The 10061-nt window shown below is 35.8% G+C and overlaps 1 protein-coding gene across 2 annotated transcripts in view; it reads right to left on the bottom strand.

Moving 5' to 3' along the window:
* The window catches only part of mrtfbb (myocardin related transcription factor Bb), a 35886-nt gene extending 30786 nt beyond the window's left edge, over nucleotides 1-5100 (bottom strand). For both annotated transcript variants that reach the window (XM_042720041.1, XM_042720040.1), the window contains exon 1: nucleotides 4936-5100. The gene's annotated coding sequence lies outside the window, so the exon portion shown is untranslated. The remainder of the gene's footprint in view (nucleotides 1-4935) is intronic.
* Between the last annotated feature and the right edge of the window lie 4961 nt (nucleotides 5101-10061).

Here is a 10061-nt window from a genome sequence, read left to right on the forward strand (position 1 = left end):
CCTGTCACAAGTTTTTAATGCCAAAAGAAGGTTTGCGCTGGTGCGAGCTGTTGATAAATCTGGCCCTAGGCATCATAAACTTAACAACTTTTGTAAATGTTTTTGGAGAAAAACAACACACACCAAACAGCTGAGTATCACAAACTAGATATTCAAATTGTTCTGAACACAACAAAGCCCCACAGAACCATGCGCCTTGTTGCAAATGAAAACAATGCATGTCCTCAAACTAGCTCCAAATATTCTCTAATAGAATATATATGGATAAAATCAAAGTCATAAATTAGGCAATTTCCTGTGAAATCTGTCAGTTACGACCTGCCAAAATCTTTACACTGCTTCTGGCTTTAGGGAACCAGCTTTGACTCAAATCAGGGCAAAAATTGTGTAGTGTATTCCAGCCCGAAGTCTAGGTGTGTTTCTCAATTGTGTTTATTAAAAAAGATAACAGTTGTTCCGTAAAGTCCAAACACCAATCCAAGTGGTGTTTGGCAGGACACACTATGGCCGTATTACCGCATTACTACACAATGAGAACTTCTCTTCACACAAACACTAAATGACTCATCCACAGTAAACTGGAGGGGGTCAGCTGTGCTGCTAAATATAGCTGTGAGACCGGCCAGAATAAGCATCAGAAATAAAAAAGAAACCCCTCCAATGCTTTTCCATGTGTGCGCGAAAAACGCAGGCATCACGAGTCAGCACAAAGAAAACACTCGAGTGAGGAAAGGAAAGAGAAGGGGGAAAATTCCTTTACCATTCCCAAAAATTATCCCACATTTTTAACTTTCCCAGAAAGCCAGCTAATTCCCAAGAGGTTGTCCCTGAGCACAGCGCACATGGCCTTTGCCCCTCCCACTTCCCCTCATGCCATTGGCCCATAAACCAGAAATCAAAATAGCTTGCTGTCAACCACTCTGCATTTGATGAGGATTATTTGATTCAATTTAAAGTCAAATCACAAAAAGATGAAGATTTACTTAAAAGTGATGCTTATCAAGGATTTAATGCAATTTAAAAGCTGACTCTCTGGTTCCTACGTGACCATACAGTTTCTTCTTAGAATCTACTTGCTATTTTTGATAATATGATTCAACCCAATGAGTAAGACATGCAGTTACTATGCGTTTTTATTAGAATTCTGTGAAACTACATTAGCACAAACCTTACGCATCTTTTTCAGAACAGCAGATGTTTGGCAGTCTGATTCATGGTTGCTTACTATTTTCATCAAGCAACAATGTGGCAAACAATGACATAAACTTGTTGATCATTTCGAACAATGGCCAGAGTGATGAAATAAGTGGTTTCATGGTGTTCTTTTTGGGTAAACAAACATATCAACACCAGACATCAGTGCTACAGTTACTCAGAAACAAACTGGAAAATTGACAGCTGGGTCATCGACAAAATAGAGTTTTCAAAATAAATAATGAGAAAAATATTGTGCCTATCTCTATTCATGTGGCTTTTAAAACCTCTTTATATTTAATTTTCATATTTTTCACATAACATTTTTCAACAAACGTTTAACATGACTGTTACATGACTGTAATGTGGTTGTGGTATTACCATAAAATAACAAAATATTTTTCTTGAATACATGTAAGAGTACATCTTAATCATTATTTTCAAAAAAGTACATTTGAAAATGAAAATCTGCCTAAAATTGACTCACCCTCAGGCCATCCAAGATGTGGATGAGTTTGTTTCTTCATTAGAACAGATTTGGAGAAATTAGCATTACATCATAAACATTGGCTTAAAATTAATAACCGATTTGTTTCCTACAAACATGCAGCTTTTCATTTCACACCATACTAATTGAGGGACTATCAGCTGTTTGGACTCTGATGGCACACATTCACTTCAGAGGATCCATTGGTGAGCAAGTGACGTAATGCTAAATGTCTCCAAACTCATCTACATCTTGAATGGCCTGAGGGTGAGTACATTTTCATTTCATTTTTGGGTGAGCTAGTCCTTTTGAATATATTCAAGGAAATGTAAATGTAAATGACATTCCATAAATCATATATCATTAATTTTGGGGGAGTCACACCACATAACATTTTAAGACTTCTTGACTTTGACACTCAGTCTTGGGGGTACTTTTATGATGCCATTTCCTGTTTAACGTCAAACCCCCCCCCCACACCCCCCCGCGCCGCCATGTTTCTGTATTAAGTTGCACCAAATGACTTTGATTTGGCAGACAGTATAATTATATTATTTAACAATACATGCCGACCACTACACTTTCCCATTCAGTGATATATTAAAGGAGATGGTTCAGACAGAACAGATATACAAGGAAAACAGGCGCAACCCAACGAGTCATTTTGCGCAATCTTATCAGAATGCATCCCACGCAAGTTCGTTGACCATATGAGAAGCTTAAATTTTGGTTGGCAGTGCCGACTTACTAATTACGTTGACGGCTTTTGATCTGAGAGATGAGGACACCTGAGCTTGGATATTGAGATCAGCATCAAAGCCTGTGAGGTCGCATCACATGACATCTCAGTGGAATGTTATTGTGTCATGTGATGGGGGGGGGGGGGTGCTTATTTGTCATGATTCTCTTTTTACCAGGCATCCGTTTGAAATACAAACTAAAAAAAAGCCAGGAACATGTTTAGTTTAATGGAACAGTGATATCTACGTAAGCAATGGCCTCATTCTTATTTGCGAACTTTAACTTTGCAAACTACAGTTCTAATGCACAAAATAACATTTACCCGATGATAACAGGTAACGATAACAAGCTTGAGGCCGCAAACTTTAAGTCAAACAGGCGACGCAGCAGACTAAGAAAACAATGTCCAGACCACCAGGGACACATCATGCTTACAGCCACTATAAATACCAGGACCTACAGCTTTCAAGTCCTGCTGTAGTCTAAAGGTCCTGTCTTAACTGTAGACATGTGGACATTGACCAGATGATGGAAGGTAGTATCAAAACACTGCCTGCTGTTTTACACAAAGCCAAATAATTCCTTTAAATTGATTCACAGACAGAGAACAGTCCTCTCCATTCATCTTTTCAGCACACGCTGTTTGACGAAGGACAAATGTATGTGAAGTATGCTGTGGTGAACTGACACCTGCGGTGGGTAAGATTCAGCCTGTCATCAATAAAGAATGCTTTATTTTTCAAGTCAACGTCCATAGCATGAGCTATATTTAGGCAAGAAAAGACTATGTTGCTCAGAGAATAATATTTGATCATTAGGGAAGCCGTGAAAATAAGTTGGCATTTGTTGCTATGCAGGCTAACTGGCATGGATAAACAATTAAAACACATGGCTGTGCCATTTAAGAGCTGCTTGCAAATATTATTCTTAAATCATAACACACATTCACTATTCTGACAGCTCTGTTTGTCTAGTTTGCCTGATGTATTTCCATTAATATGACAAGCTTAAATAAATATCAATAATAACAATCTGGTTCATCCAGTCCTGGGTGGTTGTCATGCTCTTCTTGACTACAATAATGGCAAATAGACAGAAACACAATAACAGTATTACTGTAAGTGTACAATGATACTGTAGGTCAATCTATTAAACTGTATTTAGTGAATATTAATGTATTCAGTATTGCAAGAAAAGGTGGCTTGCGGTCCATACTATATTTAGGCATAAAGCCGGGGTAATTAAGGATTTTCTACCAGCAGCAGAGAGTAATTGGTCAGGCCTGTGGCAGTAAACACTGGGAGTGTTTTAGACACCACACCTGAAGCTAAAGTTCGCTGCATGTGAACGCTCAACAATGCTGCCTTGCAGACGCACCCATAATGCCAAGAGTGTGTGCATGCTTTACAACATTTTCATGAACTCTCAAGACTGTTTCACTTGTTGTTTATGTAACAAATACTAGCCTCAAAATGCGCTCTGTGACCTCACACCTGTTGAGTTGGAGCGAAGCACACAATTTATTAATTCTGCATTTATCTTGAATGACTTGTACATCTTTTGTTAGAAAACTCTTTGAATGCTTGCGCCGTACAAAGTGGAAATGTGCCGCTGTTGCTTTTAGAAGCTACTTCAATCTACAGTCCTTACTAATTATTTGTGTTGTATCCTACAGTAGTCAGGTTGATTTTATTCTTGAATAAAACCAGTGTATGGAAACCGGTGTTATGATATATGCACGCAAGGTATCAAAATTTTATTCATATATATATAAATTAGTGCTGTCAAACGATAATCGCATACAAAAGTTTTTGTTTGTAGAAAATATGCGTGTTCTGTGTATATATATTATATATATAGAAATACACACACATACAGCATATATTTTGAAAATATTTACATGTATTTAAATGTCTGAATTTACATTCATATAATTTTCATTATAAATTTAATATATAAGCATAACACAGTTTTCTTAAATATATACATGCATGCGTGTGTATTCATAATAAATATACACAGCACACATACATATATTACGTAAAAAAAGCAACACACGCACCCACACACACACTTCATTATATATATATATATATATATATATATATATATATATATATATAATATATATATATATACTATATATAGGGTATATACATATATATATATATATATATACACACATATATACACTGTATATAAACAAACATAAGACGGGATGACGTCATCTGAACTTTCTATAACCGTGAACTGACGCCACTATTATCAATGTAATGGTGCTTCTAAATATTCCCTTAAATTACTCTAAAAAGTTCTGAAAGTTAGACAGTTTCAGCAGCGAAAATATCCGGGAAATAATCTTTCAGTGAGATTATTCTGAATGATCGCGCAGGTATTTCATATATAAAGTGTCACTTGCAGCCTATTACAATGACTGGAGTGTCATTCACACTCTCGTGCGTGCGGCAGTTACATCTTATAGATACACAAATGAAACTGTATAAATATCTTACCGATTGTTTGGCTTCCAATTTAAACGTGTTCCCTCTGATGACACACCTAGCATACAATAAAATTCCGACAGGGCATTTATTTTCTTTCTTTACTGGAGCAGCAGTTGTTGCTGTGGGTAAAGATGGCCGCTCTTATTGTGCTTAGCCGGTGATGTAATGAAGTTGGGTTAACCCTTCACAACACAACACTTCCGAAGTCAACTGATACCTCATCAACATTCAACGCAGTCACGAAACTGACCTGAATAACAGTATTATAGTAATTAACATAAAACATCTTAGTCTGAGAGATAAACGTAAACAACAGACTACGCAGCAATGCACATAATGCCCAGAAATGTAAAAAAAAAAAAAAGAAAAAAAAAAAAAGAGGAAATTGATATACCACAGCTAAGGAGATATTTTCTCTCTCTCTGATGCGCACACTTATGTGATTTAGTCAAATCATGTTAAATCGCTGTGCTGAAAACTATTAACTGAAAATAATTAAAGCTGATTTTTATAGAAGTATTATATTTAAATATGTTTATAGAAAGATGTTCTGGAGTAAAGTACTTTTATGATGTCATTAGAGTGCTGCTGAGGGATTCATAAGCTCATATCAGTTACAGACCCTGATGTGAACCCTTACCCTACTTCTAAATGTCTGGCACCAGTCCAAGTCGGCTCTTAAAATAAACAGTCAAAATTACATTACAAAAAATAAGATAAAGTAATGTTATAAGATATGTGTTAATGTTAATAATATATGTTTGTATTATAATAATAATAATAATAATAATAATAATAATAATAATAATAATAATAATAATAATAAAATAAAAAACCTTATAAATATACGGTGATTTTTTTTTTTCTATATTTTTGTACGACACTGCCATCTGGTGTGCTTTCAAAGTCAGTTCATGCCCAACATGCAGTGATCATTACATGAACATACCCAAATATAATAACATGAACATTTCTCCAGGAACTGATAGAGCTGGAAGCAAAACATTCCAGCTCATTACTCACAAAACTACATTCAAGCTCCTTGTTGTTACCAAATTCTTAAAACGACATTGCTTTGTGTGCTTCCATAAGGTTATTGCAGTTCAGAATGATAAAGTAATGAAACTGCACTGTATAGAGAGTGCACTGAACACATGAAAGCAAAACAGGCAAAATAGGCCTATATGTGCAAAATGCAATTACTGTAGGCTATATACTGTATGTGGGTAGTTAATGCATGGATTTTATATTATAAGGTCAACATATTATTCATAAAAATCATTATGAAGCAATTAGCAAAATGCTGTTTAAAATGATTTTTAGATCATGTCAATGATACAAAAGGTACAAAAGTTTTATTGCAGTGGAATAAATTTTCAAATCTTAATAACATGAAGCATTTAGGAACTAATATGTACACTTTAGGTACAAATATGTACTTTAAGGTACTAAAATACACACTTCAGGGGTAAATAAAAGATATACCTTTTAAAAGGGTACTGTCCCAGAGACAGATTTTGTACTTTGATTGAGTACCTCTGAGAGTTAGGATAGTGCACCCAAAAGTGAAAATTATGTCATAATTTCCTCACCCTTGTCATTCCAAACCTGTATGTCCACCTTTCTTCTGTGGAACACTGAAACAAATATTTCGAAGAAACCAAACAGTGTTCCAACTGACTTCTAATTTACTTTCTTTTTTTTTTTTTTTGGCCATACAATGGAAGTCAATGTGAATTGAAACTGTTTAATTACAAGCATCCTTCAAAATAGCTTCATACAGGTTTGGAATTAAACGAGAGTGAGAAAATAATGAAATAATCTTTTTTTTTTTTTTTTGGATGAACTATCCTAAATATCCTTAATACAAACATGTAAAGGCAAAGATGCAGACCAAGTATTAAGATATTTAATCTTAAGAAGTATTCACAATATTTGTGATTACATCAGTGTAAGAGAGTAAATGCATGTGATATGTGATTGCTTATTGTAAGTCAGTGTTTATGGTGTTGAACTGTGGCCTCAAACATGAGGCAAGTTATTAACCCAGCAGGTAATTTCTTGAAAGTTTACAATATAATACTTTAGTTAAACTACAGCTCTTGATTTCCCCAAGCACTTCAGGATCACACCACCTTAATAAACTTTGGGAGTGTCCTTATGTTTCAACAGCCATTTAGAAAGTAGTTAAGATCATTTGCAAACCAAACCAGAGCCAGCATAACAACAAACTTAAGTAACATGATGTGAGTCATAAGTAAGGTTGCTCTTTTCCCCTCTCTTTCTGTTTCTCCTGCTTCCATTTCTCATGTCTACTCCCACATAGTTGGTTCAGGATGATCATGTCCCACATTGCCCACACTTCCCCGCTGATGGAGGTGTGAGGCTTAATCACGGCCCAGAATAGTGTGTGGTTTGGGGAAGGGGGCAGGCAGGCTGGATGCCAGCCGTATCTCTGAAAGTGCTGGCGTGAGATGTGACTCACTGCAGTGCCGTGTGTCTTTACGTTCTGCTTCACACACAGTGAGATGATGGGCAGGATGGAGCCCCAGCTGCCTGAGAGACTTTGGGGCACCGACCACTGATTATTCATTTAGATTACAATCTATAAATGCAGCCACAAAACAGTCTGTGTTTGTGTTGCAGCTGTGGCCTGGTGGTCAGTTAGTGTATTAGTGTTCATGTGTGATTATAGCCAGTTCCCAATTCTGATTCCTCTATAAAAATGAGCTTTTGAAGTTGTACATAAAACATGGTTAACAGATGATAAAGTGGAAATAGACTGAAGAATGATTGAGTGCTGTTCTTCAAAATGATACTGGCTTATTAAGGGCACCATTTGGTGCTGAAGTATGGTGGTGGGAAAACTGACCCGGTCATTTTAAACACCTGCTTTAAAGCTTTCTTTTCCGGGACAGTTTGTGTCCAGTCAGAGACAGTAATGTAGACTGTGTGCAGCACACATTTACCTTTTACCACTGCAAAAATTTAAAAACACTTGAGATGACATTTCTTCTGATGGTCAGAATGGTTTAATCTTTTGTTTGTTTGTTTTTAAAGTAAGAATGAAAAAAAAATGAAGCAATACTTTTATTCAGCAAGTATGTATGAAATTTATAAAAATAAATAAAAAAAAAAAATCTGTTTGAAATAAATGCTGTTCTTTTGAACATTTCATTTATGACCAAAAAGCATCATGATTTCAAACAAAAAAGACTGAAGACTGGAGTAATGATGCTAAAAATTCACAGGAATAGATTACATTTTTAAAACACATTCAAATAGAAAACTGTTATTTTAAATGGTTATAATATTTCACAATATGAAAGCATCTGTTTGAAATTACAGTCCATGTTGAACTGACAAACATACCTGGATAATACAAATATACTTAGGCTTCTATTCAACATGTATATCAATTATAAATGGATCGTACTATTGAGGCAAACAAAGATGTTTAATAATAATTTGAATTAGCAGTGTCAATAGAAAAAGTCTTCACCATAAGAAAGACTGCGCTATTAATGTAGCGCTTGTGCATTTTTCTATGCCAGCAGCAGCAGAGGGCAGTATAGTATTCTTGTTTTGTCTCGTGAGCTACTATTTTTTTGGACGTTACAAAAATTAGACATTATGTTTTGATCCTATAAACCAGAGCGAAATGATTTCTCAAGGAAAAATGCATGTCTCGCTTTTGAAGAACCTGGGGGAAATCAAAAGGAGAGTGTTGAGGCCAAATACCAAGAGAATTACAAACTTTAAATTTCACTTGTTGGTCACGTCTTGCTCAAAACAAAGCATCAGTGGCAAATTATTCAAATTGATCTGTCAAATTAATGTCTTTGACTGAATAAAGAGAGTCACAGATTATCATATTCTCATTAAAATGCATGTCACCATTATGACATTCACACATTTATTTTACTTTATACAATAATCTAAAATTAAATTATCCATGAAGTGAATTTCTAGACAATGTCCTCCTGATAATACTGACAATGGCCCTCGATTCTAATGGTAAAACGGATCTATCTGAGCAGTAAGTACACAAGTGCACACACACCCACCCACCCACACACACACACACACACACACACACACACACACACACACACACACACACACACACACACACGCAAACACTAAGCTTAATTGTGAAATGTTTATTGATGGGAAAGCATATGCTGTCTGACCGCGTCAGAAAGTGAGTATGGGGGAGGTTTGGGGAGCTTTATTTGGTGTGTAATGAAACCCTTCTCAATGGATGGATGCTGAAAGCTGAACATCTGCATCTAATTAAGTGCCCCTCCAATGATGACGTGGGATGTCGCCATTTATAGCTGAAGCGTTCATGCCATGCGTGAGTTCTTATACAGTGCAGTGGTAAAAGTCCTGCCAGGCCTCAGAATTCACGCCACATACTGCAAGCGTCCATAATGACATCCCATGGTGGAGCGAAATGTCGCATTGTTAATTGACATGCAGAAGGGTGTGTGCGTCCATCATGCCAACCAGTCTGGAGGGTCTGACCTTGAACATTCGTCAAGTGAGAGCAGAAATATGACCCAACCGCTGGACTGAAAAGTTGGGTTAATGGTGATTTATTAAAAGCTCAGAACACAGAACATGAAGTGACTTCACAAGTGTTAGATAGGTTAGTCGTTGCTATCCAAAAAAAATCTAAAAGAAGAATTTACTTAAAAATGAAAATTCTTTTATTTATGATTTTATGTACTCATTGTCATGTTGTTCTAAAGCAGTATACGTTTTCTTTCCAAAAAACACAACATTTCCCATCTATTTCACATTTAGGTATCATGGGTGGATTATCATTAAACTGAAAATTAAATTTAAGTCTGTTCCACATGACTTTAGAAAACTATATAGCACATTGGTCATTCAGTAAGTTCAAGTTTCAAGTTTTATTTGTCATATGTACAAGTGTCAGTGACAGAATGCACACTGAAATGCTTTTTGTAAGGCTTAGGCAATCTACAGCAGTATAAGAATAACAACAGAAATAAATAATAAGGGGCAAGCAAGACAGGAGTTTAAGTAACAGAAATGTAGAATGATTATTACAATAGATTCACAATGCAATACGATACAATAACAATAAAAGTAAAAATAAAAAT

This window comes from Cyprinus carpio, chromosome B3, assembly GCF_018340385.1.
Source record: "Cyprinus carpio isolate SPL01 chromosome B3, ASM1834038v1, whole genome shotgun sequence".
Taxonomy (NCBI): domain Eukaryota; kingdom Metazoa; phylum Chordata; class Actinopteri; order Cypriniformes; family Cyprinidae; genus Cyprinus; species Cyprinus carpio.